The following is an 18,458-nucleotide window of genomic DNA, read 5'->3' on the forward strand; positions in this document are numbered from 1 at the left end:
CTGGACTTCATTTTCTTTCTCCATCTTTTCTTTTCTCTTTTTCTTTTTTCCCTTTTTCCTTTTTTCTTTCCTTTTTCTTTCTTTTCTTCTTTCTTTCTTTTCTTCTTCTTCTTTTCCTCTCTCCCACGCGCGACCTGCTCCCTCTCCCTCTCTCCCATCGCCGTCTTGTCCTCAGCCCAGACCTGCCGCTCACCAGTGACGTGCCCGGCACCACCCACCCAGAAAAATCCCCCACCGGCCAGTGAACCACCCCACCAAGTTTCAGCTCCATCCGTGCCGCCGTTAACCCCTTAGAGCCCATCTAAGCTGCGGCGTTTTTGGCCATTTCCGGCGCCGTCGCTCCACCTCCGGCCACCACCTCTTCACCACTTCTTCCCCTACCTCTTGCCGTCCTAACCCACCCGTTTCCGGCCTTGATCTTGCCGGAGCAGCTCCCACGAGCTCAACTCTGATTTGCTCTTTTTTTGCTTCCACCGCCACCCATGGCCAAAACTCACTTCCATTAGCTTTATAAATATCTCTAGGCCATTCCTTATCAATTCCAAGTCTTGGTTTGTCCCCGTTAAAGTGGGTAATTTACAACCCATGGCCACAGTGTAAAATATATTGTTATGTTGCTTTTTCTCCATCAGGATTTAGTGGACTTGGCCACTTTTGCAGAGCGAGAGAATAATTTGAGTATGAGCTCCCCTCAAGGACAAAAGAGGCGGAGTTTTACTGGTGAATGAAGTAGTTCAGGTTCGCCTCAGAAATTTATTCAGCGGACTGGGACTCGACTACAAGCGGCCTCGGGGGTACGTATGGGAGGATGGGTGCCAGTTTGCAAAGATGTAATAGAGCTCATGAGGGTGAGTGTCGGCTAAGTGGTGGAACCCATTGTTACCGTTGTGGCCAAGAGGGACATTTCACTCGTGAGTGCCCTGTTAGAGTTCAAGGAAGCCGTGGAGGTAGACGTGGTGGAAGAACCAATCAGAGGCAAACAGTGCAAGCTCGGGTTTATGCTGTTACACCCGGAGATGTTGATGATGAGGCACCAGCGACCCATGATGCTGGAGTGATTACAAGTATGGATCTAATTTAATTTTGGATTTCATTCTTGGTGTGATTTGGTTTCTTCTTTGTATTTGGATTTCATTGGTTAATATGATTGGTTCAGGGAGAGTCCGTTTATATGAATTTTATGCTTGCACTTTGTTTGATTTGGGTGCATCTCAGTTGTTTGTATCTTCCACTTTCGCTTGGATATGTAATTTGGTTACGGGACCTTTTCCAAAGTCATTGGTAGTGGCTCTACCAAATGGTGAAGTGGTGTGGTGTTCCAAAGTTGCTTTGGGTTGCCCTTTGAATTTTGGTGGAAGGTTTCTAGATGCAGATTTGGTTGTGTTTAAGCTACTAGGATTTGATATCATCCTTGGGATGGATTGACTATATCGATATACTACGAGTATTAATTACAGAAGTTGGGTAATTAGCTTTCAGCTCCCAGATGGTGATTATTTAGAATTTGACTCAGTTTCGAATGTGCTTCCAAGTGTAGAAGTGTCAAGTTGTATCAAGGATAAGTCCAGGATCGTATTCCACAGGGACAAAGGGTTATCAAAGCGTATATGAGATTTTTGAGTAATAAATGTGTCGACTATGAGATGAAAATAAAATTAAAATGCAATGCAAAAAAAAAAAATAATCGAAGTTGAAATGAGAGTTTCTAATCAAAAAGGCAAATTAACAAACACTTGGGTTGGGTTTGAGACTCTTTATTTTGGATTCTTGATAATTTTCTCGATTAACAACCCAATCAAGGCATTGATAATCGGAAGATAAAAAGTTAAGCTCAAGTTTTACAATATTTTCCTAAGGCATTCTCTACTTTACTAGTCAAACACACATTAACAAACAACTGAGAGAGGCCTTGATAGTTTTCAAGCTTTTGTTGTGACTTACGTCAACAACAAAACAAGAGCAAGAGCTGCAATCTATTTTCAATTTAAATCCGACTAGTAACATAGTGAAATCAACAATTATCAACAAAATATTGCATCGATCTAGAATCCAAAACAAATCAAGCTTCATTCCACAACCCAAGCTTCAGAAATTAGTTACGCATGATATTTTTAGCAACAAAAATTAATCTAAACAAAGCTATTAAAAAAAATCTGTGAGAAGAAATATAAAAATAACCAAGAGAGAGCCCAACGCCGACTCAAATGTCTGAACCACTAAAAATTAATCAAGTAAAAAAAACAAGAAAAAGGTTGAAAACAGCGCCGAAGGTCTACGTCTCTACCCAAACGAAAAAAACAATACCTCAAATAATAAAATGCCGTCCGTCCGCACCACCATAAAATCAAGGATTGAAAATAAGTAATAGAAAGAAGAGAACCCACCGACCTGCGTTTGAACTAACAAGAACGAAAAAAATAATAATAACAATCAAGCCGCCCAACAGATGTCCAAAATAAAACATGAAACGTAAAAAAAATCCAGTAATCAAAACTAGCCGCCTCTCCTAGCTGAAAGCAAAGCAAGAATGAATAAAACAAAAGAAAGAATAATCAGCCTCTACTGTAGCGTCTAAAATGAAAGAAGGAAAATAAAACTCCAACTAAGCTACTGCTGAACAGAAACGAGGTGAAGTAAACAACAACAGCTGCCTCCATTTACATGAAAAAGAAAGAAATGAAAATCTACTCTCCTGCCTCCAACTACACGAAAACAAGAATTAAAAGTAAACTCTACCCTACTGCTATGCCGAAAAGAAAAGAGAGAAATAAAATTCTCAAACTACCTAACGTCTAAACGAAAAAGTAAAAGCCAAAGCTCTCTCCTCTCTGCTGCTGCTTCCAGCTAAATGAATAGCTAATCTCCTGCTGCTGCTTCCCGTCCAGCTATATGAAAAAGAAAGAGAAATAAAAAGCTCTGCTGCTGCACGTTCAACTTCCATGTGCAGAAGCAAGAAAGGTGAAGTGAACAGCTTGTCTTCCAGCCATGTGCTTGGTTCTATTTATCTTGCAATGGTCAGCACGTGTGGTGTGCTGCTGTCCGGCTGTGTTTGTTGATTTGTTTCCCTTCCATCTGTGAGTTCCAACATCCTACCATGTTCAGGCCATGTTCAGCAAAGTAAAGAGAGAATCAAGTTGTCACCTAGCCATGTGCTTGGTTCTGCTGCTTTCCATCCGTGAGTGATGATACTCCCAAGTTTTCTGCATGTGTGAGCTGCTGTGGTCCCAAGTTTTCTGCATGTGTGAGCTGCTGGTGCCACGTTTTCTGCATGTGTGAGCTGCTGTGGTCCCAAGTTTTCTGCATGTGTGAGCTGCTGGTCCCACATTTTCTGCATGTGTGAGTGGCTGGTCCCACGTTTTCTGCATGTGTGAGTGGCTGGCTGTGAGTTGCTGTTTTGATGCATGCGTGAGCTTCAGTTCTGCTTTCACCCTCACGCCTACTACCACTCAGCTCAAACTAAGGAAAAAACAATAAAATAAAATAACTGAAGAGAGGGCCTTCTACGGTCTGCACCTCAACAGCCAAAAGAAAGAAAAACAGAAAAATAACAAAAGAAACCCAGATGATCTCTCTCTCAATCTCTCGAAGCCCAGCACTCCCAGCAAAGGTTCCTGTCTAGCTACTAGCAAGCCCATCATGCCCGATATTGAAGAAATGTTTAGTCTCAAAATTCATCTACTCTTCTCCTCACATTCTTCCACACCTCGCTCTTTGGGCTTTTCTCGATTCTTCCATTTCTCTTCCAAACCTTTCTTGTTATAAGAGGAATAAAATTGAAATATTTATTTTCATGTGAAATAATTGCATTATAAATCTTCAAAAGCACTAAGAATATCAGAATTATCAATTGACTCAAGTATTGTGATCTATTGCATAATTAAGTACTTAAATCATTTTTTTATTAAACAATTTATTCACTTAAGTAACTTAATCATGCAGTTTTAGCGCTTCATCACACTCCACAACTAGCTTTTTGCTGGACTCTAGCAAATAAAGTGAATGAATTCATGCGAAGGTGAGATTTCCAACTACAATTTCAAAAGTAGTTCGAGAATCACATGACATGAAATAGACTTGTTGAGTTTAAGAACACTGGAGATAGATTAATCTGAATTTTGTATCAACTAAGAGATTTATACATAATTTAGTTAATCAATCAAGGAAATTACATGTAACAAAGCTTGTTTTATTTCAAGTGCATGGAAATGGGGTTAGAATTCCAAGATCGACTACCAAGGGACATTAACAGTTTCAATCACAACAACCAATCTGAGAAAACCACATGGTCTCACTCTAATTCAAAACCATTGTAGTGGCAGCTTTCACGCTATTACACTTTGAAAGGCACCTACTTCTTTTTTTTTTTGTAAGGACCCCAGTAATAGGCAACCTTTTCCAGTACACAAATGTAATTTTTGTTTTTTTATGTTTTTAGATTTCCTAGTGGGAGAATCGGACCTATGAATGTGTGCCTACCCACACTTTCACAAGTCAGCCCTTACCACTAGTCTACCAAAAGGATTCTTCTTCTTTTTTTTTTATTTTTTTATTTTATTTTTTATTTTTTATTTTTTTTTATTTTTGATCCCTGGCTTGTCTCTTTTCTCATTTAATTTATTTCAAATTTCTTCCTAAACCATTAGGATATGGTTCATTAGAGTCTTAAATAATTGAAGTGTAAATCAACCAACAATGACTCAATGTAGTCTTTCTAGGCCTTCTGGGTATGTGTTGTGTGAGTTTTAGCAAAACTTTTAACATCTTTCCCTTGGTTTAACAACTAAATAAAATGGATAAGTCTCTCTTTTGACATATACTCATATTTTCACTACATTCCACATGTTCCATGACCTCAACAAATCTTTTTCTTTTTTTTTTCTTTTTTTTTTTTAACTTTCTAGCATGTAAAATTCAAGAATGGGGAATTTAATCTGCTTTCAACTCATTACTAGCACTCCCAAAGGTGGACCAAAATATGTCTAAGGCATGCAAACAGAGAAATCAATTCTCTTCCACCCCCCAACTAGATTGTAGCATTGTCCTCAATGATGCAAGAGAAACGAAAGAATTTACACAAAGAGAGCAGTTAAGGGGCAAAACAACTAAAAGAAGAACCGAAAATTCAAAGAAAAACTGAAGGAAAGAGGAAAAGGAAGTACCTAGATAGCTTTGAAAGGAATGCAGCCAAAATAAAAGATAAAAACTAAAGAACAAAAGAAGACAATGAAAAGAAATGGATAGATCAAGAACCATCAATTAGGATCAAGCAAATGTAGAGTAGATTCCTTAGGTACAAAGTTAGAAATAAAAGGCTTGAACCTTTGACCATTAACCTTAAAAATGTTACCATTGAGAGGATTCATTATCTCTATAGCACCATGAGGAAAAACAGTTTGTACCACATAAGGCCCACTCCATCGAGACCTTAACTTACCAGGGAACAAGTGTAACCGAGAGTTGTACAATAAGACTTTTTGATTAGACTCAAAAGTCTTACGTTGGATGTGTTTGTCATGGAAGTTCTTCATTCTTTCTTTGGACAACTTAGAGTTGTTGTAGGCATCCATCCTCAACTCATCCAACTCAGACAACTGCAATTTTCTCACACAACCAGCTTTATGAATGTTAAAATTGCATTGCTTAATGGCCCAATATGCTCTATGTTCCAACTCTACAGGCAAATGACAAGCCTTACCATACACTAGTCTATATGGAGACATGCCCAAAATGGTTTTAAAGGCTGTTCTATAAGCCCACAAGGCATCAGACAATCTCAAAGACTAATTCTTCCTGTTTGGGCTAATTGTTTTTTCAAGAATGTTTTTAATCTCCCTATTTGCTAGTTCAGGTTGTCCATTGGTTTGAGGATGATAGGGAGTAGAGATTTTGTGATGGATACCATACTTCTTCATTAAAGCCGAGAAATGCTTGTTACAAAAGTGGGTGCCATTATCACTGATTATGGCTTTAGGCATGCCAAACCTTGCAAAAATGTTTTCTTTCAAAAATTTTAAAACTACTTGATGATCATTAGATTTGCAAGGGACTGCCTCAACCCACTTAGAAACATAATCAACAGCAAGCAAAATGTATAAATAGCCATAAGAAGAAGGAAATGGTCCCATAAAATCTATCTCCCAATAATCAAAAATTTCAATAACTAGTATGGGTTGCATAGGCATCATATTTCTCCTAGTGATTCCTCCTAATTTCTGACAAGGTTCACAAGTTTTACAAAAACTAAAGGCATCCTTGAACATGGTTGGCCAATAAAATCCGCTTTGAAGAATTTTGGCCACTGTTTTGTAGGCTGAAAAATGCCCACCACAAGCTTCCGTATGGCAAAAATTTAAGACATCAGAAATTTCATTATTGGGCACACACTTCCTAATGATTTGATCTGAACAATACTTGAAAAGGTAAGGATAATCATAAAAGAACGATCTCACCTCATGCATGAATTTTCGTATATCCTGAGCGCTCCAATGAGGTGGTGTTTGTCCAGTCACCAAGAAATTAACTATATCAGCAAACCAAGACAAATTTTCAACTAACATAAGATGTTCATCAGGAAAAGAATCAAGAATAGGTGTCGGTTGTTCAATTTTAGCAACTGTGAGCCTAGACAAATGGTCGGCTACCACATTCTCTACTCATTTCTTGTCCTTGATGATAATATTGAACTCCTGGAGTAAAAGTATCCATCTAATCAACCTTGGTTTTGCATCTTTCTTTGTCAATAAATACTTGAGAGCTGCATGGTCAGTAAAGATGACTATAGGAGAACCAAGAATATATGCACGAAACTTCTCTAAAGCAAATACCACAACAAGTAATTCTTTTTCAGTAGTAGAATACTTTTTTTGAGCAAAATTCAAAGTTTTACTTGCATAGTAAATGACATAAGGAAGTTTGTTCCTACGCTGTCCAAGAACAGCTCCTATAGCAAAATCACTTGCATCACACATGATTTCAAAAGAAAGTGACCAATCAGGAAGTTGAAGAATAGGAGTAGTGGTTAGCAAAGTTTTAAGTCGACAAAAAGCTTTTTGACACTCGGGTGTCCAATCAAATTTTACATCATTTATCAATAGCTTATATAGAGGCTTAGAAGTAGAGCTAAAGTCTTTGATAAATCTCCTATAAAAACCCGCATGCCCAAGAAAAGATCTAATGTCTTTTATTGACTTAGGTGTAGGAAGTTTAGAAATCAACTCAATTTTTGCTCTATCTACTTCAAGTCCTCTAGATGAAACAATATGTCCCAGAACATTGCCCTGTTGTACCATGAAATGGCACTTCTCCCAATTAAGTAGCAATTGCTTCTCTTCACAGCTGGCCAAAACAGCTTGTAAATTGGTTAAACAACTCTCAAATGAATCACCAAATACAGAAAAATCATCCATAAACACTTCTAGGGTGTTCTCAATCATGTCACTAAAAATGCTAAGCATGCATCTTTGAAAAGTTGTTAGTACATTGCATAAACCAAAAGGCATTCTTCTAAAAGCAAAAGTACCAAAAGGACAAGTAAAGGTGGTATTTTCTTGATCCTCTAGTGCTATTTCTAATTGATAGTAACCGGAGAATCCATCTAAGAAACAATCAAAAGCATGTCCAGCAACTTTTTCTAACACTTGATCAAGAAAAGGTAAAGGAAAATGATCCCTAGTGGCGGCATTCAACTTCCTATAATCTATACACATGCGCCAACCAGTAGGAATTCTGGTGGAAATCGATTCATTTTGCTCATTTTTAACAATGGTAAGCCCATATTTTTTTGGAACTACATGAATGGGACTTACCTACTTGCTATCCGAGATGGGGTAAATGATACCCACATCAAGCAATTTCAACACCTCATCTTTAACCACTTCCTTCATTGTGGGATTCAACCTTCTTTGCATTTCCTTAGAAGGCTTTGCATCATCTTCTAAATAAATCTTATGGGTACACTCCAAGGGACTTATACCTTTTATATTAGCCATTGTCCAACCAATAGATTTTTTATGCTTCTTAAGCACATCTAGCAATTTATCTTCTTGTTCACTAGTTAAGTGAAAAGAAATTTCCACAGGGAAGGTGCTTTGTGGTCCTAAGAAAGCATACTTCAATTCCAATGGAAGAGGTTTGAAGTCCAAAGTTGGGGATTGCTCCTCCGAAAGCTTGAGGGTTGATGTCAATGGTGGAAGTTGCTCAAATTTTGGCCTCCATGGTGGTGTAACTTGCTGACCTATTGAGGAAACAAGAGATGAGTTATTAACATTATCAAATATTTTCAAATCTTCTTCAAATTCCTCTAAAGAATCATTAAGTTGAAAGTAATGTGCAGAATTTTCATCAATGAAATTTTCCAGCAAATTCACTTCATGAACTTCTTGATCAACTTCTTGCGGTTGCCTGCAAAGATTAAAAATATTTAGCTCCAAGGTCATATTTCCAAAACTCAATTTTAAAACTCCACTTCTACAATTTATGAGTGCATTAGAAGTAGCCAAGAAGGGTCTTCCTAAGATAACAGGTGCTTGGAAAGTAGAATGATTAGTCAATTGCATGTCAAGTACAACAAAGTCTACTGGATAGTAGAATTTGTCTACTTGAACCAAAACATCTTCCACAACACCTCTAGGAATCTTTATAGACCTATCAGCCAACTGCAGTGTGATAGAAGTAGATTTCAACTCACCCAATCCAAGCTGAACATAAACATTATGAGGCAATAAGTTCACACTTGAACCTAAGTCTAATAATGCTTGGCCTATTTTTGAGCTCCCTATCATGCAAGCTATGGTAGGGGATCCTGGGTCCTTGTATTTGGGAGAAGTGTTGGTTTGGATAATAGCACTAACCTTCTTAGTAAGAAAAGCTTTCTTTTGCACATTCAATTTTCTTTTTACGGTGCATAAATCCTTTAAAAATTTAGCATAGGTAGGAATCCATTGAATAGCATCTAACAATGGTATATTAATCCTAACTTGCTTAAAAATTTCAAGAATTTCAGCGTGATGCTTATCTTTGTGCAAATGGGCGAACCTTTGAGGAAAAGGTGCAAGTGTAGTGCTTGGGACACTTTCAGATTTCAAAGGATCATGTGCCTCATTTTCAGAAGGAGGTTTAGAAGTGTTACCATTCTTTTCTACCTCTTGAGCTGGAATGCCAATCACCTTACCACTTCTCAAGGTTGTAATAGTCTTGACTTGCTTGACATTTGAATCTCCTGTCACACTTTGAAATTGGTGGTTTTGGCCTTGGGGATTAGGCTGAGATTGTGCAGGGAACTTCCCTTTCTCTTGAGCACTCATGGTTGTAGTCAACCTTGTGACTGACCCTCGAATCTCAGTAATGGCTTGTGAATTTTGACTGTTGATAGCAGCTTGGCTTTGCATGAATTGCTGAAAATTGGTGGACAGCTGCTGGAAGTTGGTAGATAATTGCTGGAAATTGTCTTCAAGGTTCTTTTTCTGAGCTGGGACCATGTGGTTGGCATATTGAGATGGTCCTGAACCTCCTGGAGTAGTGTAGGGGGTACAATTTGTGAAGGACTAGCTATGTTGGGTGCAGGTAAAGCAGCTTGATCAGCTCTCCAACTGAAATTAGGGTGATTTCTCCATCCCGAATTTTAGGTGTTGGAATAAGGACCTGAAAAAGATTTAGCAACCATATTAACAGCATTAGATTGATCCAAAAGAACTTCTTTAAAAGCTGGAATGGTTGGGCAATCATTAGTTGAATGCCCTTGGCCTTCATAAATATTACAGCTCAAGGTAATCTGAGGTACAGCTTGTACTTCATTCACTTTCTTCAGTTCTATGGTTTCTAATTTCTTAGAAATCATAGCCAACCTAGCATTCAAATCATCTACTTCTCTCAAATTATATTTCCCACCCTCTGAAATTGTCCTTGAACTTTCCGACCTATCATGAACATCAGATGTATCCCATGATTGTGCATTTTCAGCTAGATAATCAAAATATTCAAAAGCTTCCTCAGGTTCTTTGTTAAAAAACGCTCCATTACACATGGTCTCCACAAATTGTCTCATTTTTTATTGCAACCCCTCATAAAAAAAACTAATGACCCTCCAATTCTCATATCCATGATGAGGACATGCATTTAAAAGGTCTTTGAATCGTTCCCAACAATGATAAAATGTTTCCACATCCTTTTGGCAAAAATTCATGATCTGTCTTTTCAAAGCATTGGTTCTATGCATGGGAAAAAATTTCTTTAAAAACTCAGTTTGCATTTCTTGCCAAGTCCCAATGGATCTTGATCTTAAAGAATTCAACCATGTCTTAGCCTTGTCTTTTAAGGAAAATGGAAACAATTTCAATCTTATGACCTCATCAGTGCATGTTCTATCCATGAATGTGGAGCACACTTCTTCAAACTCTTTGATATGCAAATAGGGGTTTTCAGATTCCATACCATGAAAGTGTGGTAATAATGGAATCATCCCGGGTTTGAAATTAAAAGCATTTGCATTAACAGGTAAAATGATGCAAGAAGGTGTGCTAGTCCTAACAGGCTGAAGATATTCTCTAAGTGTCCTGTTTGGATTCTCCACTTCCCTATCATGATGCTCATTTTCAGCCATGATGCTATCAGTGTCTGATGATGATTCAATAGAAGATGATGCAGAGCTAAAAGATGTCAATGATTCTGTCCTAAACAGTCGAGATGTATGGTCTCTAGTCCAACTAGTCATACAAACAAGAGCGGATAATCAAATATCATGAAAAATAAACAGAGAGAAGGGAAAAAGATTAGATGTCACCCAGGCTGTGAAAAGGTTCACAGCTCCACAAACGTCCTCTCAGCAGTAGAGGAATGCTCTAATAAGCACCAGTTGTCCCCGGCGACGGCGCCAAAAACTTGACTCGGTTTCGAATGTACTTCCAAGTGTAGAAGTGTCAAGTTGTATCAAGGATTAGTCCAGAATCGTATTCGGGTTATCAAAGCGTATATGAGATTTTTGAGTAACAAATATGTCGACTATGAGAGATGAAAATAAAATTAAAATGCAATGCAAAAAAAAAAAATAATCGAAGTTGAAATTAGAGTTTCTAATCAACAAAGCAAATTAACAAACACTTGGGTTGAGTTTGAGACTCTCTTTATTTTAGATTCTTGATAATTTTCGATTAACAACCCAATCAAGGTATTGATAATAGGAAGATAAAAAGTTAAGCTCAAATTTTGCATTATTTTTCTAAGGGATTCTCTACTTTACTAGTCAAGCACACATTAAGAAACAACTGAGAGAGGCCTTGATAGTTTTCGAGCTTTTGTTGTGCCTTACATCAACAACAAAATAAGAGCAAGAGCCGCAATCTATTTTTAATTTAAATCCAACTAGTAATATAGTGAAATCAACAATTATCAACAAAATATTGCATCGATCTAGAATCCAAAACAAATCAAGCTTCATTTCACAACCCAAGCTTCAGAAATTAGTTACGCATGATATTTTTAGCAATAAAAATTAATCTAAACAAAGCTATTAAAAAAAATCTGTGAGAAGAAATATAAAAATAACCAAGAGAGAGCCCAACGCCGACTCAAATGTCCGAACCACTAAAAATTAATTAAGTAAAAAAAACAAGAAAAAGGTTGAAAACAGCGCCGAAGGTCTACGTCTCTACCCAAACGAAAAAAACAATACCTCAAATAATAAAAATCCGTCCGTCTGCACCACCATAAAATCAAGGATTGAAAACAAGTAATAGAAAGAAGAGAACCCACCGACCTGCGTTTGAACTAACAAGAACGAAAAAAATAATAATAACAATCAAGCCGCCCAACCGATGTCCAAAAAAAACATGAAACGTAAAAAAAATCAGTAATGAAAACTAGCAACCTCTCCTAGCTGAAAGCAAAGCAAGAATGAATAAAACAAAAGAAAGAATAATCAGCCTCTGTTGTAGCGTCTGAAACGAAAGAAGGAAAATAAAACTCCAACTAAGCTACTGCCAAATAGAAACGAGGTGAAGTAAACAACAACAACTGCCTCCGTTTACACGAAAAAGAAAGAAATGAAAATCTACTCTCCTGCCTCCAGCTACACGAAAACAAGAATTAAAAGTAAACTCTACCCTACTGCTATGCCGAAAAGAAAAGAGAGAAATAAAATTCTCAAACTACCTAGCATCTAAACAAAAAAGTAAAAGCCAAAGCTCTCTCCTCTCTGTTGCTGCTTCCAGCTAAATAAATAGCTAATCTCCTGCTGTTGCTTCCCGTCCAGCTATCCGAAAAAGAAAGAGAAATAAAAAGCTCTGCTGCTGCACGTTCAACTTCCATGTGCAGAAGCAAGAAAGGTGAAGTGAATAGCTTGTCTTCCAGCCATGTGCTTGGTTCTATTTATCTTGCAATGGTCAGCACGTGTGGTGTGCTGCTGTCCGGCTGTGTTTGTTGATTTGTTTCCCTTCCATCTGTGAGTTCCAGCATCCTACCATGTTCAGGCCATGTTCAGGCCATGATCATCCTACCATGTTCCAGCATCCTACCATGTTTCCCTTCCATCTGTGAGTTCCAGAATCAAGTTGTCGCCCAGCCATGTGCTTGGTTTTGCTGCTTTCCATCCGTGAGTGATGATGCTCCCAAGTTTTCTGCATGTGTGAGCTGCTGTGATCCCAAGTTTTCTGCATGTGTGAGTTGCTAGTCCCACGTTTTCTGCATGTGTGAGTGGCTGGTCCCACGTTTTCTGCATGTGTGAGTGGCTGGCTGTGAGTTGCTGTTTTGATGCATGTGTGAGCTTCAGTTCTGCTTTCAACCTCACGCCACCTACCACTCAGCTCAAACTAAGGAAAAAACAATAAAATAAAGTAATTGAAGAGAGGGCCTCCTACGGTCTGCACCTCAACAGCCAAAAGAAAGAAAAACAGAAAAATAACAAAAGAAACCCAGATGATCTCTCTCTCAATCTCTCGAAGCCCAGCACTCCCAGCAAAGGTTCCTGTCTAGCTACTAGCAAGCCCATCAAGCCCGATATTGAAGAAATGTTTAGTCTCAAAATTCATCTACTCTTCTCCTCACATTCTTCCACACCTCGCTCTTTGGGCTTTTCTCGATTCTTCCATTTCTCTTCCAAACGTTTCCTGTTATAAGAGGAATAAAATTGAAATATTTATTTTTATGTGAAATAATTGCATTATAAATCTTCAAAAGCACTAAGAATATCAGAATTATCAATTGACTCAAGTATTGTGATCTATTGCATAATTAAGTACTTAAATCATTTTTTTATTAAACAATTTATTCACGTCAGTAACTTAATCATGCAGTTTTAGCGCTTCATCAGAATTTGTGGGGAGTATGCTAAAAGAGAAGCCGGTAGTTATATCGGCAATTCAAGTGATAAGAGAGATTGCATGTGGAGCATATGCCTTCTTAGTCCAAATGGTGTCTACGCCGTTTGAGAAGAAGTCATTGGTAGATATCCCTATTGTGAAAGAATTTCCTGATGTGTTTGTGGATGACTTGCCTGGGCTATCCCTTGTTCATGAAATGGAGTTTGTTATTGACTTAGAACCTGGAGCGGCTCTTGTACATAAAGCCCGTTACTGTATGGCACCAGCTGAGTTAAAAGAGTTGAAGGTTCAGTTGCAATAGTTGGTGGATAAGGGGTTTATTCAACCAAGTACTTCGCCGTAGGGTGCGTCAGTGCTGTTTGTTAAAAAGAAAGATGGTACCCTCAGAATGTGCATTGATTATCGGGAACTAAATAAGGTGACCATCAAGAATAAATATCCTCTCCCATGGATCGACGATTTGTTTGATCAGCTTCAAGGAGCAGTTGTGTTCTCGAAGATTGATTTGAAATCAGGATACTACCAGTTGAGGATAAGGGATAAGGATATACCCAAAACTACTTTCAGATCGAGATATGGGCATTATGAATTTAAGGTGATGCCATTTGGGTTAGCCAATGCCCCTGCCGCTATTATGGATATAATGAATCGGGTATTTTGACCTTATTTGGATTCCTTTGTGGTAGTCTTCATTGATGATATTTTAATTTATTCCTGAGATTTTGAAGAGCATGTTTATCATCTTTGTCTAGTTCTTGGGAAATTGAGAGAACACCAGTTGTATGCCAAGCTCAGCAAATGTGAATTTTGGTTGGAGGAAGTCAGATTTTTTAGGCATGTGATTTCCCAAGACGGGGTGACTGTTGATCCTAGTAAGGTGGAAGCCATTTTGTCATGGTAGCGTCTGACGACCGTGCGTGAGATTCGGAGTTTCTTGGGGCTTGCTGGATATTATCGAAAATTTGTGGAGGGATTTTCTTGCTTATCCGGGCCTCTCACTTCTTTGACTAGGAAGAATGCAGAATTTATTTGGTCGGACAAGTGTGAGAGAAGTTTCCAATAATTGAAGAACAAGTTGACAACTGCACCAGTGTTGGCACTTCTAGAATCGCGCAAGCCATTTGTAGTTTTCAGCGATGCGTCTAAATTTGGATAAGGTTGTGTCCTTATGCAGGAGGGATGGGTTGTTGCTTATGCATCTCGTCAGCATAAGGATCATGAGAAGAATTATCCGACGCACGATTTAGAATTGGCTGCGATTGTGTTTGCTCTTAAGATCTGGCGGCACTTTTTGTATGGGGAAGTTTGTGAAGTATACACTGATCATAAGAGCTTGAAGCACTTGTTTTCCCAGAAGAATCTGAACATGAGGCAGAGGCGATGGCTAGAGTTAATCAGTGACTACCAGTGCGAGATCAAGTATCATCCGGGGAAGGCAAATATAGTTGCTGATGCTTTGAGTTGAAAGTCGCACTTGGAAGATGAAGCCGAATCGTTAGGACTGGATTCTTTACTTTGCGGGATGAGAAGACTTCTTATTGAAAGTTCACAGCAAGAGGAGATATTATCTTCAATTCTTGATATTCTAGTAGCTGATTTTGAAGAATTGAAGACTCTTCAAAGGAAGGACCCGAAGCTATTGGATATCAGAAAAAGAGTCAGAAAATCTCGAGGGCCGTTGCATTATAGTATGGATAAAGATGAAATTCTTCGGTTCTGAGATCGTAGAGTGGTCCCCAAAGATTCAGAATTCAAGGAGCAGATCATGGCAGAAGCTCATGCGGCCCCTTATTCAGTTCATCTTGGCAGTACGAAGATGTACCGAGACTTGAAGAAAAATTATTGGTGAGAAGGGATGAAGAAAGATATTGCCTTGTATATCGAGAGATGCCACACATGCCGTCAAGTCAAGGCCGAGCATCAAAGACCCGCTGGTATGCTCCAACCGCTCTCTATTCCTGAGTGGAAGTGGGATGACATCAGGATGGATTTTGTAGTGGGGTTACCGAGAACTCCTAGTGGGAGGAACTCAGTTTGGGTAATTGTTGACCGGTTAACTAAGAGTGCTCATTTCTTGCCTGTTAATAACACTGATTTCTTGGGTAAGTTGACTCGCTTGTACGTAAAGGAGATAGTGCGGTTGCACGGCATACCGAAGAGTATTGTGTCGGATCAGGACCCAAGGTTCACATCTCAGTTTTGGAAAAGTTTGCAGGCAGCACTGGGTACTAAGTTGAAGTTTAGTACTGCATATCACCCTCAGACGGATGGCCAATCAGAGCACACTATTCAGATCCTTGAAGATATGTTACGAGCATGGGTTATGGAATTTCAAGGGAGTTGGGAAAATCACTTGCCGCTCATAGAATTTGCGTATAGTAATAGCTTCCATGCGTCCATCCAGATGGCTCCTTATGAAGCTCTTTATGGGAGGAAGTGCAGATCACCTTTATGTTGGGATGAAGTCGGGGAGAATAAAATAATTGGGCCTAAATTAATTCAAGAAATGCAAAGCCAAGTTTGGATTATTAGGGATAAAATGGCGGTTGCTCAGAGTCGTCAAAAAAGCTACACAGATACAAGGAGGAGAAAGTTATCTTTTGAAGAAGGTGATTGGGTTTATCTCAAAGTCTCTCCCATGAAAGGAGTTAAGTATTTTGGTAAAAGGAGGAAACTGGATCCGAGATATGTTGGCCCTTTTCAGATTTTGGAGAAGGTAGAGTCCGTCGCTTATAGAATTGCCTTGCCAGAATATTTTGGGGAAGTTCACGATGTCTTCCATGTATCATCCTTGAAGAAGAGTTTTGGACAACAAGAGCCACGCTTTGTCGACCCAGAGCGCATTCAGTTGCAACCGGACCTTACTTATGAGGTTGTTCCTTCACAGATCATGGATTGGAAAGAGTAACAATTGAGATCCAAGACGATACCTCTGGTAAAGATGGCATGGGGAGATCCGTTAGCTCAAGATTTCTCTTGGGAGAGAGTAGTAGACATGAGAGAGCGGTATCCCTACTTGTTTGAGTACATGATGGTACGTTTCTTAAACTTGGTCTCAGTGGAATCATGTGGCTTGTTCAAGTTGGTGTTTGATCTTGCAAATTTCGAGGATGAAATTTGTTTTTAAGGGGGGAGGATGTGATACCCCATTTTTACGTGCATTTTCACTGAAGGAGTTTTTAATTTAATTTATATATTGGTTCTTTTATTTTAAATTATTGTATTTTAATTGGTTTTATTTTAGTTTGATGTGGTGTTTAATTTATTTTAGTCGTTTTATGATTTTTAAAATTGTTTTCGTCGGATCAGTTTTTGGACTCCAGAGGTGAGGATTGGACCTCATTTTCCTTCTCCATCTTTTCTTTTCTCTTTTCATTTTTTCCCTTTTTCCTTTTTCCTTTCTCTTTTTCTTTCTTTTCTTCTTCTTCTTTACCTCTCTCTCGCGCGCGACCTGCTCTCTCTCCCTCTCTCCCGTCGTTGTCCTGTCCTTAGCCCACACCCGCCGCTCGCCAGTGACGTGGCTAGCACCACCCACCCAGAAAAATCCCCAACCGGCCGGTAAACCACCCCACCAAGTTTCAGCCCCATCCGTGCCGTCGTTAACCCCTATAGCCCATCTAAGCTGCGACATTTTTGGCCATTTTCCGGCACCATCACTCCACCTCCGGCCACCACCTCTTCACCACTTCTTCCCCTACCTCTTACCGTCCTAACCTACCCATTTTCGGCCCCGATCCGTTGTCGGAGTAGCTCCCATGAGCTCAACTCCAATTTGCTCTTTTTTCACTTCTACCGCCATTTCCACGGCCACCCACGGCCAAAACTCACTTCCATTAGCTTTATAAACATCTCTAGGCCATTCCCTATCAATTCCATGTCTTGGTTTGTCCCCTTTCGAAAGTGGGTAATTTACAACCCACGGCCACAGTGTAAAATACACTGTTACGTTGCTTTTTCTCCGTCGTTTGCAACGTCGTGATCCTTCAAAAAATACCTTATAGCGCTGTAAGTTTTTTCCAAACTCCATTTTAGATTGAAATATATTTTGCTGTTACAATAAATTATTTGACTGGTTGGTTGATTCCGGATTGAGTCCGAGGAGTTCGGGGGTTGGATGGATTGAGGACGGAGTTGCTTGGTTTTGTTGGTTTTGTTGGTTTTGTGATTGGTTGGATGTTTGTATCTTGAGGCATGCATTGCATGATGCATTCATGTGCATTTTATTAAATTGAGAAAAAAAATCGGTGTTATTTGTGTAAATAGACTTTCGGGTGCGTGTGTATCACGACCCCAAGCCGAGATGGGGTATTATCTCGGTGGAGCTCCTTTGGTCACTCGGGAGCGTAATATACTGAGTGACGTCACCTGAGTTGTCGCTGGGAGACAATGGGAGCGGGCGGGATGGTGACGCTCTCGTATCGACTCTGTGGCCCTTCACTGGCGAGGGCTAGAGGATGCTTGGCTACGTACACGCGGGGCGCGGAACTGGGCATCGCTCGTTACAAAGTCACAAGCATGGTCGTTACTCGTGGCGTGACGATGGGAGCCAGGGTGTGCAGATGACCCCTAGGGGAGGTCATGGTGCATTCAGATTAATTGGTTATTGAATTGAGTTGGATTTGGGCCAAATAAGACTTTGGGCGTGAGTTGGAAAGTATTACGTTTTCGGGGCCAAATGGGATTTTTGGCATGCATGGGAAAAATGTGATTTTATAGAATATGTGCATTTGGCATTCTTTCACGCATATTGTTTGAGTTATAATATGTTTTTATCTAGTGGCATTTGGATCTTTACTTACCTGGGGCACCATTTTGGTACCGTAGATTTTGATGTAGAGGTCGAGGAGGAAGAGGAGGCTGAGCCCGAGGAGGCGGCTCCGCCGGAGTATTGATTTGGAGTTTTTGCTTTGTAGTTTGGTTTGAAATAATATTTATGACTTGTAATATTTTACTATGTATGCTTTGAACTGGTTTGTATTAAACATAGAAAAAATTCTGGTACTTAGTTATATGACTTTGTTTATCCGCTGTGTCTTTTTATTTGCACACTTGTTGCATGTACACACACTTGGCACTTGGCAATAGGGTGGTGACCCATGTTGTCATCATCCTGACGTCTCGATTTCCACGTGTCTGTATGTGGGAGTT

At 39.3% G+C, this 18,458-nt stretch overlaps 1 non-coding gene across 1 annotated transcript; it reads left to right on the plus strand.

The window, feature by feature from the left end:
- Positions 1-10,091: 10,091 nt before the first annotated feature.
- LOC122280228 lies at positions 10,092-10,198 on the plus strand. Its single transcript, XR_006229813.1, has one exon. It is a non-coding gene; the product is annotated as a small nucleolar RNA R71 (small nucleolar RNA).
- Positions 10,199-18,458: the final 8,260 nt, after the last annotated feature.

The sequence above is a fragment of the Carya illinoinensis genome, chromosome 10 (assembly GCF_018687715.1).
Source record: "Carya illinoinensis cultivar Pawnee chromosome 10, C.illinoinensisPawnee_v1, whole genome shotgun sequence".
Taxonomy (NCBI): Eukaryota; Viridiplantae; Streptophyta; class Magnoliopsida; order Fagales; family Juglandaceae; genus Carya; species Carya illinoinensis.